General features: G+C 42.5%; 1 long non-coding RNA gene across 3 annotated transcripts in view; it reads left to right on the top strand.

Moving 5' to 3' along the window:
• LOC112543642 (uncharacterized) overlaps positions 1-10,486 on the top strand; it is a 91,244-nt gene extending 80,758 nt beyond the window's left edge. For all 3 annotated transcript variants that reach the window (XR_003086854.2, XR_012905649.1, XR_012905648.1), the window contains 2 exons: positions 3,297-3,432; positions 5,930-10,486. This is a non-coding gene — a long non-coding RNA (uncharacterized LOC112543642). The remainder of the gene's footprint in view (positions 1-3,296; positions 3,433-5,929) is intronic.
• The last annotated feature ends 2,456 nt before the right edge of the window (positions 10,487-12,942 follow it).

Genomic DNA, 12,942 nt, shown 5'->3' with positions numbered 1-12,942 from the left:
AGGGCAGAAGGGGAGCTGTCAGTGGGAGGGGGACCGGGTGATGCGGGGAGGGGAGAGGGTAAGGGCATTGGGGGCTGGAGGAGGAGGTGCTAGGAGAAGGCTTGAAAGAAGGGGTGAGCATGAGGAAGGCCAGCACATGTGAGGGCACGGGGCATGAGGGGAACAGGGGCAGAGGATGGTGAGGGGGGTGGGCATCAGGGAAAAAGAGAGCAAAGGGGGCAGGGGCAGTGAGGGAAGGGAGAGGCTCCAGGAGGGTGCAGGAGTAAGGGAAGGTGCAGGTGCCAGAGGATTCCAGGGGGGGTGAAGCAGAAGGGCAGATACCTGCACTGGAGGGACCAGCACCAGAGGAGAGAGGCAGGGCAGGTGTGAAGAGGGAGGTGTTAGAAGAGGGGATGAGGAGGGGTAGCTCACATGATCAGAGTGGAGCTACTGGAGGAGAGGGCTGGTGGAGGGGGGCAGGTTGCAGGAGGGCTGAGGGCAGTGAGAAGGGCAGGAGTCAGGACAGCAGAGGAGGGTGAGGAGCTGGGGGGCAGCAGGCACCAGGGGAGCTGATGGAACAAGGGGAGGACACATGGCAGCAGAGAGAAGGTAAAGGTTTAAAAATATTTATTAATAACTTGGGTGCCACAGTGGCACATCCAAACAAGCCACAGTACTGGTGCACAACACAAGTCATTCTGCTCATGGGAGGAAACTCTTAGGCTATGTCTACACTAGCGGTTTCTTGCGCAAGGGTTCTTGTGCAAGAAGTCTTGTGCAAGAACATGTCCACACTGTCATGTGCGAGTGTGCTTTTCCACAAGAGCATCCATGGCAGTGTGGATGCTCTGTTGCCCAAGAAAGCTCCGATGGCCATTTTAGCCAAAGGGGTTTCTTGCGCAAGAAATCCCTGCCGAGCATCCACACTGCCCTCTTGCACAAGAGAGCTTACACCTGTTAGAAAAGAGCGTAGCTCTTGTGCAAGACCCTCTTTTACTGCGCCGTACTGTAAATTTCCTTGCACAAGAGCAGGTGGGCAGTGTGGATGCTCTGTGGGTTCTTGCGCAAGAACAGCTGCACTTGCGCAAGAACGGCTGTACTTGTGCAAGAAGCCACAAGTGTAGACATAGCCTTAGAGGGAACACTTCCCCCAGCCTCTCTGCCCCCGAGTTAATGTCACACACATTGGGTTAATGCAACTGCGGGATAGTTGCATGAGGGGGCTTTGGTGGGGGCAGGAGGGGGGCGGAAAAGCCCTTTGAGAGGGGTGACATGACACTTTTATTCTTGGTCATGTGTCCATCTTGCCCCGAGAGTGTTACCTCTAGAGGCATGGCTAACGGGGGAGGGGGAGCAGGTCAGGGGGTGTGGCTAACAGGGGCCAGGGGGCATAGCTAATGTGGCACCACCAAAAATTATACAAACCTGCCACCCATGCTCCTTCCGCTGTCCTCTCTAAGTCTTACTAGCAGACTACTGGTTGAACCTCTCTTGTCCAGCACCCTCTGGTCTGTCAATATCCATGATCTGACATGATTGTAGTTAACCAGATGGCCACTTATCATGGGTGTGGCCAAGTTTCCTGAAGTCTCATAAAGTTTGTTTATAGCCACCAGTCCTGACTCTCAGTGTTCTGTGCTGTTACTTAGCCCTAAATGTCTCCTAAGTGTACAGGAAGCAGTAGAAGTGTTGGTAATGTTGCTAGACAGTATTGACTTCCCCTGGTTCGGCAAATTCTCTGGTTTGGCACCAGTCAGGTCCCAAGGATGCTGGAGGAGAGAGGTTCAATAATACAAATGGAGGGTTTTGGTTGTGTTTGAATGACTTTCACTTGGCTTAGTACGTTACAAAAAATGATTAAGCATTTAGAGGAAATGAATGGCATCTGCAGTTATACTAGCTAAAATAATAATGATCATTGCTACTAACACTCATGTGTCAGGGCACATGCTGATTCCCCAGAATGGTCAGGAAGAAATTTCTTCTATGCATAATAATTCAGTGTTAGGTGTTTTGTGAGGATTTCACAACTTCTTTTTAAGACATCTGGCATTGGCCATTGTCAAATAAAAATATCAAACAAGGGGTCAAATTCCAATATTGCTTTCATTGATTTAATACTGATATAAGTCCATTGACTTCAATTGAATAGCATCTGATTTACGCCATTATAGAATCTGAATCTGGGCCTAGATGAAACAGTTTTCTGTTCCATATGTCAGCCCCTAAATTCTTACACTGTGAAGGAGTCTCACAGCCTTCTTTTGTAAATCATTGGCTTGTTCATGTTAATATTTACTAAGTAGATGCAGAAACTGCCTGGAAGAAAAGGCCTTTCAGTCTTCAGAATCAGCTGGGAGGGACAACATTTTACAACACAGGGTAAACATGATATTGAGTATGTGTTTTCAAGGCAGTGGTGATGAACATGGGAAAGTCAGCAGCTGGTTCCAATAAAATATATTACCTCACCCACCTTGCCTCTAACATACTAGGATTGACATGGCTGCAACTGTTCTGCAGATAGCACAAAGATAAAGGCAATTGTGCAGAACTATAGCATTGATAAGCTTATTGCTGCCATGCCTATTAGCCACATCTCATGATTTACAGAGGGCTCCTTTCTAAAAGAAAATAGCTAATAATTTCAGTAACAAAAAACAATGCCATATCTCCAGTTATGCAAACACATCACACAGAATCAGAAAAAGAAAAATCTCCAGAGAGAACAATCCATATTATTAATGGCAACATCTGTAGCTGAACCTCTGAAGCACTGAGCTTTTTCCTCCGGGCCCAAATGTGTGAAGTCGACAATGATGTGGTCAGAATTGTGATTATCCAGCAAGTTGTTAATGCTTCAGTAAAACTCATTACTCAGCTAATGCATTAAGGCAGAACAACTCTTTATAATTCTACTCCACGCAGGATGAATTGTGCTAGTAAGTGTTTCATTTCAGCCCTGGGTATCTCCCACTGTGCCAGGCTCATGAGCCTTAGGAGGAAAGAAAAACATATTCCTGTTGCGAAATATTCTCTGTCTGTATTCATTGCCTTGCTTATGCTGCAGAGGGCTGTTTCCTGCACCACAGAGTAAAGAGGATTTCCTTGTTGAAATGTCTCTATAACACATGCACACTACCTATTGAGGATCTGTTCTGTTTGTTTTTAATCCCTGAGTGGTATTTTGATTTTGAAAAGGGTCAAACAGGAGCTGCCACCCAAAAATTGAAACCCAAAATTATCCTGAGGTCTAAAGGGGTTATAATATAGCTTTTATCCCTTTTTCCCATTCTCATGTGTCTCTCACTATCTAGGTTCAATCATCAGAAATGGCAAATTATTTCAAGAAAGACTGATTCTCACAGTGTTCACATCCTGGCTGGCACCGCTAGACATCTGAGAAGGAGGAAGACATCTTACATGACTTTAGCAGATGCAAAAGGTTTGGAGGTAACTTAGAGAAGGAACATAACATCTGAATCCTAGAGGTTTACAGTACAGGTTAAAACTCTCTAAACTGAGACTCCCTGGTCTGGCAACTGGACCACGGAATTTGCTGGACTAGAGAATCCCAGTGGAGGGCCAGAGGCAGGAGCTTTGCGGGGGGCTGGGAACCCAGATGGGCTGGCTGCAGGGGGACTGGCTGAGCCAGCAACAGGGTGTGCAGAGCACCAGCAAGCTCCGATGGGCAGGTCTGCCCTGGTGTAGCCAGGAACTCCAGCAGTAGAGCAGCAGCAGCCAGCTGCGATTGACTAGAAGCCCCAGCAATGGGGCCACGGGCTGCTGCAGCAGGTATGGCAGAACCAGGAGCCCTGAGTCAGCTGTGGCAGAGCTGGTGGGGCAGGGAGCCTAGGCAGTGGGGTAGCAGTCAACTGTGGTAGGATTAGGAGCTCCTTTGGCAGGACCACAGGCTGCTGTAGCAGGGCTGGAGGGACCAGGGCCTGGCATCAGAGCAGATTGCTTGTGGGGCAGCAGGACCTGTGGCGGGGGGGAGCCGTTGAAGAGGCCAGTGGCCATGCCAGGAGGAACCAGGCTGGGAGGCCAGAAATGACCTCCTGTGGTCCAGCAAAATCCATCATTCAGGACCAGTCAGGTCGCTCGGGTGACAGACCAGGGAGGTCCAACTCGTATTGACACCCATTCCTAGTAGAGGCACAATTCTGCTGACCTTTATGCATATGACAATGAAGCTATTCACAAAAAACAACCCACCCTTATTCACATGCTTTTCTGTGAGTATACAGGCACACTGAGGTGTCACAGAAACACCACAGCCAGTTTGGTGTAATCCAACCTTCCTTGTGTATTCTCAAAACCTCAGCAAACAACTCTGGGTTTGCATATGTTGAATCAAAACCTGTAAGCAGGCACAAGACTTCCTTGAGGTATCTGAGTAAAACCATTTAAACTGTACCCCTCAGGAGACTAATGCTAAACTGCATTATGACTATTTTTGTCCTCTGTGTCTTACCGTACTATCGAAGCTCTATACTGGCTGATAGTTGAGAGGGAAATTACTTACACTAGCAATTATTTTTTACTTCTTATTTCCAGTGAGTTTTTCTGTACCCATGGAAGCACTAGTATAGACCTGAAACAGGAGTTTCCATTACCAACTATCATTTAGTCCTGCTGCAATAATGAACATTTTAAAGGGGAAAAAGCCTCAAGGAAAAATAGCCTTGGTGTTTGGCCTTGAACTTAATTCTGGCAGGGAACATTATTGCTTTGTCAACAAAGATGGCTACCTGATTTTGACATGTCTGTACTTAGATCCTCCTGGATTAGCATCTTAAAAGTACCATAGATAGATAGAATCCATCCCACCTGGTTCCCAGGAGGGTAGTATGAGGAAGTGAAACTGGTTTTGAAAGGCATATGCTTAAGAAAATGCAATTTTGTTAATTAGCATTAGGGCTGACATAGACTGATCCAGTTGTACAAATCTCAGCAGACTGGCAGCACTGGTGTTTGTTCTTGTGTATTGAAAGAGGGAAGACTCATGAAAAGCCAGAGTAAGGCCTGGTCTGCACCTAAAATTTAAGTTAACCTAGAGGGTACGTCTAAACCACACCCCTCTGTTGGAAGAGGGATATAAATTAAATACATCGAAAGTGTTAATGAAGCTGGGATTTAAATATCCCATGCTTCATTTGCATGATGGCAGCCGCCGCTTTTTTTCTAAACCGGGCTTTTTGAATAAACCCGGCAGTTTAGACGGAGCATTTTTGACAGAAATGCCCCATTTTGAAAGATCCTATACTCCTCTTTTGAAACAGTCATTTCTGTCAAAAATGCCCTGTCTGAACTGCCATTTTTTTCGAAAAGCCCAATTTTGAAAAAAAGCGGCAGCTGCAATTATGCAAACGAAGCGTGGGATATTTAAATCCTGGCTTCATTTGCACTTTCGATGTGTCTAATTTACATCCCTCTGCAGACAGAGAGGTGTAATTTAGACATACCTTATAGATATATTGTCTGCAGTATAAACAAAACCTAAGACTGTTTCCATCCCTCATGCTCAAATAAAGCTATTTGTCTGCAGTGTGAATGTTGGTAAATATTATCTTCAGGCCACCCAAGATGCTGTTTGGGTTTAGGCATTAGAAAGTGTTCAGCCTGGCTGCTCATTAACTTTGCACAGGATAAGTGACTTTAGAAAGCAAAACTTTTTCAAGACAGATCATCAAAAAGGCCTTTGAATCTGAATGTCCAAAGTGGATGACTTTGGATATGCACATATTAGGGTATCAAAATGTTCAGAGTAGCGAAATTAGTGTGCATACACCCATGCTAATTTCACATAGAGAGCTGAGGTTAGATGTGTCAGAAAACATGAGTATCCAGAATTGGAGGCCTGAATGTGTAGGCGGGGTTGAGGACATTTTTAAAACTACGTCCAGATGTGTGTTCTCATCACATCATTTTCCTTTTTCTCTATGCACAGGGTATGAGAAAAAAACTACAACATAAAAAATGCAACTAGGAGATTACTGATTAAAAGTGAAGAGTACAAGACTGGAACAACTGTTAGGCGAGGCAATTGCTGAAGATAATTCAAGGCAAGCTAGAGTTCCCTTGGCGCACATGAAGTACAAAGTGTTCTCAGTGCAAAGCCACATAAGTCACCTGATCGCTGAATTAGATTTATGCAGCAAAAATGCGAATTGTTTGCAAATGTCCTGATTTGAAAAAATAAAGGTTCAAACCTTATTTTATTATTTTACTGAGAGATTCAAATGGACTGCAGTTATAGGCAGCCTTGCAACCCATGTAAATGTCTACATGTAAGTCCATTACATTGTGTTACATTTTATGTCATTCAAGTATCCAAGAGAAGGGGAACATTTAAGGCCTGGTCTTAGGAGGTGCCGACATGCCTCATTCCCCAGGTAAACTCAAAATCTTGTGGAATTGTGTCTTTAATTTGCCTGCAAAGTATTTCTTCAAAGTGAGTTTTAAAATGGCAAAACAATGTTATCCAGCACTCTAACAATTAAGCTCCCCTTGGTGACTTAACTGTGCTGTACCTATGAAATAAAGCATATGAATATATGGGACCTTATGACAGAGAACAGGCCATTTGCTATGTAACCTCCACAAATCAGTTCATTTTTTTCTCTTTCTCTTTTTGTTTTAATTTTCAAAAACATCAGAAGCAAGCTGAGTTGAACAGCAAGTAAACAAAGAAGCCAAACACCTCATTCTTCTTATTATTTGAACACTACTCAGTTAATTGAGAATGTGATCGACCAGTCCAGCCTTTGTTGCCACGGCAAACTCTTGCTAATTCATATCATCAGTCTTCTACACAGCAACAGCAGTACTTGGCCTTATGCTTCTTTTTTGTTTAGACAGCCAATGGCACTGCTCAAGGATAAAGTAAAACATGAAAGATCTGAGTCTTACGTCTGGGTGGTATGAGCAGCGTTCTACATACACAGTTATGTCATAGGAGGACAGGGTATTTACTGCCATTTTGGTAGCTGCAAAAACTTCACTGTGACACACAGTCCCTTCCCAGCTAGTACATAGAGAAGAATATGAAGAAGGTGCTTTGCGATCCCTGTTTGTTGTAACAGGATAACTGACAACCAAAAAAAGATGGAATTGAGGATTTCCTCACCACCAACTCTGTTTATCGCTCTTGACCTATGAGTATTACCTTCCAGGCCACCAACTAACAGCAACTGTCAGCTGGAGTTCTTTGTTTCTTTTCTCTAGACCAAATTATCCACCTTTTCAAAACACAATTGGTTACCTCTTTAATTAAGAAGGTATAGCTCAATTAACTTTAGTGCTCTGCAGAAGTCTGGTGACTTACACTGACGTCAGTGGAGATAGCCAATTTACACCAGCTGAGAATCTGCTCCCATAATACTAACTCACCTACACATGCAATCTCAATTCCTCATTCAGTACTTCCTAAGGCACAACTCCAGTTGAAATCTATCCGTTTTGCCCCAGTAAGAACTAGTCTACACTAGAAAATTAAATTGTGTGTGCTATGTTGCTCAGGTTGTGAAGATCCAGAGGTCTGAGCAACATACACTGCAGACAGGAGAACTTCTATTGGCATATGTAATATCCATGCTGAACAGCTGCAGCAGTGCTGTAGTTGTGTTGCTGTAGCATTTCAAGTGTAGACAAGCCCCATGAATAAGGTAAAAAAAGTGAATAAGGACTTCAGGATTGAGAGCCTTTTTATAGTTGTTTTTTAGTTATAGATCTTGTGAGTTGTTTGCCTCATGGATATTTTTCCACATTAAAAGTTCTGCCCGACTCTGCATGCTCAAACAACTACTGCCATCAGAGCTGTGAACTCAGCGCTACAACTCAGGAATCACAGAGCCTTTGAGAAGCCTCTCTCTGAACCTCTCTTTATGTCAAGTTCATACAATGACACTCCCCACCTTGTGGGCATGCTCTGTAACCCACATATCCCTCATTTATGTAGAGAGATGATCTTGCATATAAAGCATGCCATGTAAGGTATCAGGGTAAAGGTTATGCATTGCAGAAACCCATGGTTTTGGCTATCTGGTGTAGATTAAGTTATGAGATTGTGTTGTATGGTTGTTGCTAAAACATGCTGTAATTGGGAAAGCAGCCCTGAGACAAAGCATGGAGAGTAACCAACACTGAGATAGGGTGTCAAACAACCACCAATAGTCATTGTCTAGCAGCAAGGGAGCTACAAATCAATGACTCATCTGCAGGAAACCATACAAACAGAATTGTTCAGCCTTGTCTGGGGACTCAGCAATGCCCCCAGACATGCCTGGATTTGTATTCTCCAAGCACATGGACTTGGCATTTCTCCTGCCTTCACCTATGCTGCGAGGGACAAAGAATTTCCAACAGAGACTCCTAGACAGAAGGGACAGGCCCAGGTTTCAAGGGTGAAACCTGTACACTATGAACCGCAATAACCAGCTGGGTAAGAGAAACTGCTTAATCGAAATGTTGTCCAGTCTAATAGAATTGAGTGTTTTGATTGCATGCTTATATTTTATTTGCTTTTGGTAACACACACTCTGACATTTTGTCCATCACTTAAAATCTCTCTCTTACGGTACATCTACACTAGCCCCTTAGTTCGAACTAGGGAGGCTAATGAGGGTGACTGAAATTGCTAATGAAGCTCGGGATTTAAATATCCCACGCTTGATTAGCATAATCCCAGCCGGTTGCCATTTTGGAAACTGACTAGCCCAAAGTAACTGCCCACGTCTACACACGGCAGAGAAGCGGGATCCCAAGATAAACCCGTTAGTTCGAATTAACTGTTACTGCTCGTGGAATCTTTATTGGTTTTATTCTATTTATACCTCTTTAATAAAAGCGTTAAAAGTGTGTGATTTTTAAAAGAGAGACTCTAAACAGTATATTCCTGTTTCAGAAGTAGTGGGGTTTCCCAATAGTTTTCCTCTAAGGAACAAGGATCACATTTATTTTTTCAGGTGTACATGTGCTACATGATTTAGATTCAGTATTTTAACCAGTGAACTGAGTTACCGATGAATTTGTAACAGAGAGAAATTGCTATGGGATTTTCTTCCTAATTGGTTTATTTATTTAATAAGTGAACATTTATATGAATGGCTAGACTGATCTTTGGAAAATAAATTAATGACATTAAAATATTTTTAGAGAGTGAGGGTAAGGAAAGGAAAGATAGTGGGACGTGTATGTGGGGTATATTATGGATGCTAGCAGGCATTTAGCTTTCCTAGTTTATTATTTACATACTTTTTCATGGTTGGTTTTAATCAGTTGGAAGATTGAATTCCTCTCAAGTCTTATTCTTTCCTCACAGCCCCAACAATCTAAGCCAAGTGATTCACAATGTCATTGTTAAAGCCCCATTATTCTGAGGATGAGCAGAATCCCTTTCCGTCTGGTGAGTATTCCAATAATTTCCAGAAACTTAAAAGACTAAGCCCCCCAGAAGGTGTCAAGTAAGTGTAGGCTTACTGCATAACAGATTGGATACAGTACAGGGCTCTCCTAGCAGATCAAAGATATGCATTACAAAATGAAAGCTCTCAAGGAAGAAGTTACTGATTTGGAAAGTATGTCTTATGATATGGCATCATGCCCAGGTCTTTGATTAAGTGAAAGTCATCCCTTAACCTAGAATGAATGAGCAAGAGATAAATCCTCAAGAGAGTCCTAATGCTCACTGGGTGAATTCAAAGTCCAAAATACAAACTCCTGGGGGATGAGATTGATCTAAGGTGAGTTCCCAGGAAACAAAATGTCCTTGCTCTGTTGGATGGGGCGGGGGAATAATTCACTGAAAGTACAAGGTGTGTCTGCCCAGACTTTACATGAGAAGCGGCGTGGGGTGAATCAGGCCTGAAACACTCTCTTTTACAATAGCCAGTCAGCAGGAGGAACACACTGCCATGGCCCTGGGAACACCCTCAAGTAGCATCTTGCTCACTGTGCTACAGTTGGAACATACCCAAGGAAGCAGTGCACATAAGGCCCTAAGCCCATTTTGACTGTCTTCCCCTTTCACTGTGAAGGCAACAGCAAAGGAATTCTGTGTGAGTATTCCACAGGATGTGTTGTATATCAGAGTAAATTCAGGCTCAAATGCTGCTATCTTGACTATATTTCTGTTGAGAGAACAAATCAAAATGTTTTGGAGAACCAGAAAATATTGGACCACAAATTCAGCCTCTTTCTCAGCAAGTGGTTATGTCCCCTTGAGTGTGATTCACAGAATCAAAACTTCCTGTATTTGGCTCATGCAAACGTTTAGTTTTCCGTTAGCACAAGGGTAATTTCTGGTAAATACAGACAATACCAATTATAATTGGATTACAAGATTTCTTAGATTTTCAGAGGTGCAGTTTGAAAGCATTGTATGGAGGGAATTTGACTACATGATTACTATTCCCATCAATGGTAAATGACACCTAAATACCTCATGGCCATAGGGAAGGGAACCCTTGTACCTTATTCTTGGTTTTCATGATAATATGGAGAAACTTTGGGAAAGTCAGCAGCTGCTGGTAAATGGGACTATTCTTCAACATAGTCTATCCTGATAGATTACATAATGAGAATAATGAAATCATAGAATAATAGAAGTGGGAGGAAGCTTGAGAGGTCTTCAAGTCCAGTCCCCCTGCACTCATGGCAGGACCAAGCAGCATCTAAATCACCCCTGAAAGGTGTTTGTCTAACCTGCTCTTAAAAATCTCCAACAATTGGGATTCCACAATCTCTCTATGCAATGTATTCCAGTGCTTACCCACCCAGACAGCATTTTAAGCCCATTGTTTGTCTTATCAGAGGTTAAGGAGGACATTTTTTCCATCGCCTCCTTGTAACAACCTTTTAGGTCCTTGAAAGCCATTATCATGGTTCCTCTCAGGTCATGTCTACTCTACAGAAAAGATTGACCCTCTGTAGGTTGATCTTCTAGTATTCAATTTAGCAGGTCTAATGAACATCCCCCCCAATGAAATGCTGAGGGCAGCTCCCATGGGTGTCCTGTACTCCTCACTCTGAGAGAAGTAAGGGAAGCCAATGGCAGTGTGTGCCCCTGTCGGCCTCCCATAGTGTAGACACTAAGGCGGCTTGGCTTAAGATAAACCAAATCCAGCTACGCATTTTACGTAGCGGATGGCGTAACTTAAGCAGACCTGCCTGGTCTATTGTAGACCCAGGCCTCAGCATTCTCTTTTCCAGACTAAATAAACCATTTCTTTCAATCTTCCCTTAGGTCATGTTTTCTAGAACTTCAGTCATTTTTGTTGCTTTTCTCTAGACTTTTTCCAATTTGTCTACATCTTTCTTGAAATGTGGTACCCAGAGCCGAACAGTGCTCTAGCTGAGGCCTAATCAGTGCAGCATAGAGTGAAAGAATTATTTCTCATGTCCCTGTTTACAACACTACTACTAATACATCTCAGAATGATGTTTGCTGCCTTGCTGCTTTTTCTTTTTTTTTTTTTTTTTTTTTGCCAACTGTGTTAAACTGTAGACTCATATTTAGCTTGTGGTCAGTCCACTATGATCTCTAGATATTTTCTACAATATTCTCTAGATAGTCATTTCCCATTTTGCATGTGTGCAACTGATTGTTCCTTCCTAAGTGGAGTACTTTGCAGTTGTCCATATTGAATTTGATCCAATTTACCTCAATCCATTTCTCCAGTTTGTAGGTCATTTCAAATTACAATTCTAACCTCCAAAGAACTTGTAAAGATATGACATCACATCATGCTGTATTTCTAGAAATAGCGAGAGCCTTGATCTTTTTTCTATAAAACTCCTTTCATAATTTTTCAGGGCTTTTTTAAAATAAATGTACATAAATTTCCAATCCATAACTGTAGAAAAAGCAGGGAAGTGTTACAAGAGTTAGAAACATTACGAACGTCTAAGAAAAAAAAAAGGAAAAACCTTAAGCCACACACTAAAATGATGGGCTCTAAATTAGCTGTTAACACTCAAGAAAGAGATTTTTGGAGTCATTGAGCAGATATTCTCGGAGAGCTATCCACAATATGCAGCAGCATCCCAAAAAAAGCTAACAGTATGTTAGGAACCATTAGGAAAGGAATAGAAAATCCATGCGATGCTGACATCTTGAATATTGGATAGAATTCTGTTCACGCCATGTAAAAAAAGATATCTTAGAACTGGAAAAGGTACAGAGAAGGAAACAAAAAGGGGGAAAAGGGACAGGTATGGAACAACTTACATTTGAGAAAAGACAATTCAGAGGCAATATGATAGAGGTCTATAAAAATCACAAATTATGTGGAGAAAGTGTTATTTACCCCCTTTCACATAACACAGGAGAAAGGGGTCATTCAATAAAGTTAATGGACATTAGGTTTAAAACAAACATAAAGTATAATTTTGCACAGTCAACCTGTGATACTGGTTCCTGGGGATTGTTGTGATGGCCAAAACTATAACAGGGATAAAAAAAATTGTTAAGTTCACAGAGGCTAGATACATTAATGGGTATTAGCCAGGATGGCCAAGAATGCAACCCCATGCTCTGGGTGTCCCTAAATCTCTGACTGCCAGAAGCTAGGCCTGGATAACAGGAGATGAATCACCTAATAATTGCTCTGTTCCGTTTACTCCAGTGAAGAATGTGCACCAGCCACTCTCAGAAGACAGGATACTGGACTAGATGGACCCTTCATCTGACCCAGTATGGCTGTTTTTATTTTCTAAAACAATAGGGGTGCATCTACACTGCACCATAGGTCAAAATAAGATACACAACTTGAACTATGCAAATTGTGTATCTTATTCCAATGTTAATTTGAAATTTGGTGCTCGCTACACAGCACTTATTTTGAAATAAATCGCTATTCTGAAACGTCCCTTACTCCTCGTAGAATGAAGTTTACAGGGACATTGGAATAGCAAGCCCCTTATATTTTGAAATAACTGGCGTGCTCAAAAAACATGGACTAG

This window comes from Pelodiscus sinensis, chromosome 8, assembly GCF_049634645.1.
Source record: "Pelodiscus sinensis isolate JC-2024 chromosome 8, ASM4963464v1, whole genome shotgun sequence".
NCBI classification, from domain to species: domain Eukaryota; kingdom Metazoa; phylum Chordata; order Testudines; family Trionychidae; genus Pelodiscus; species Pelodiscus sinensis.
This window is presented reverse-complemented; position numbering and strand designations above follow the sequence as displayed.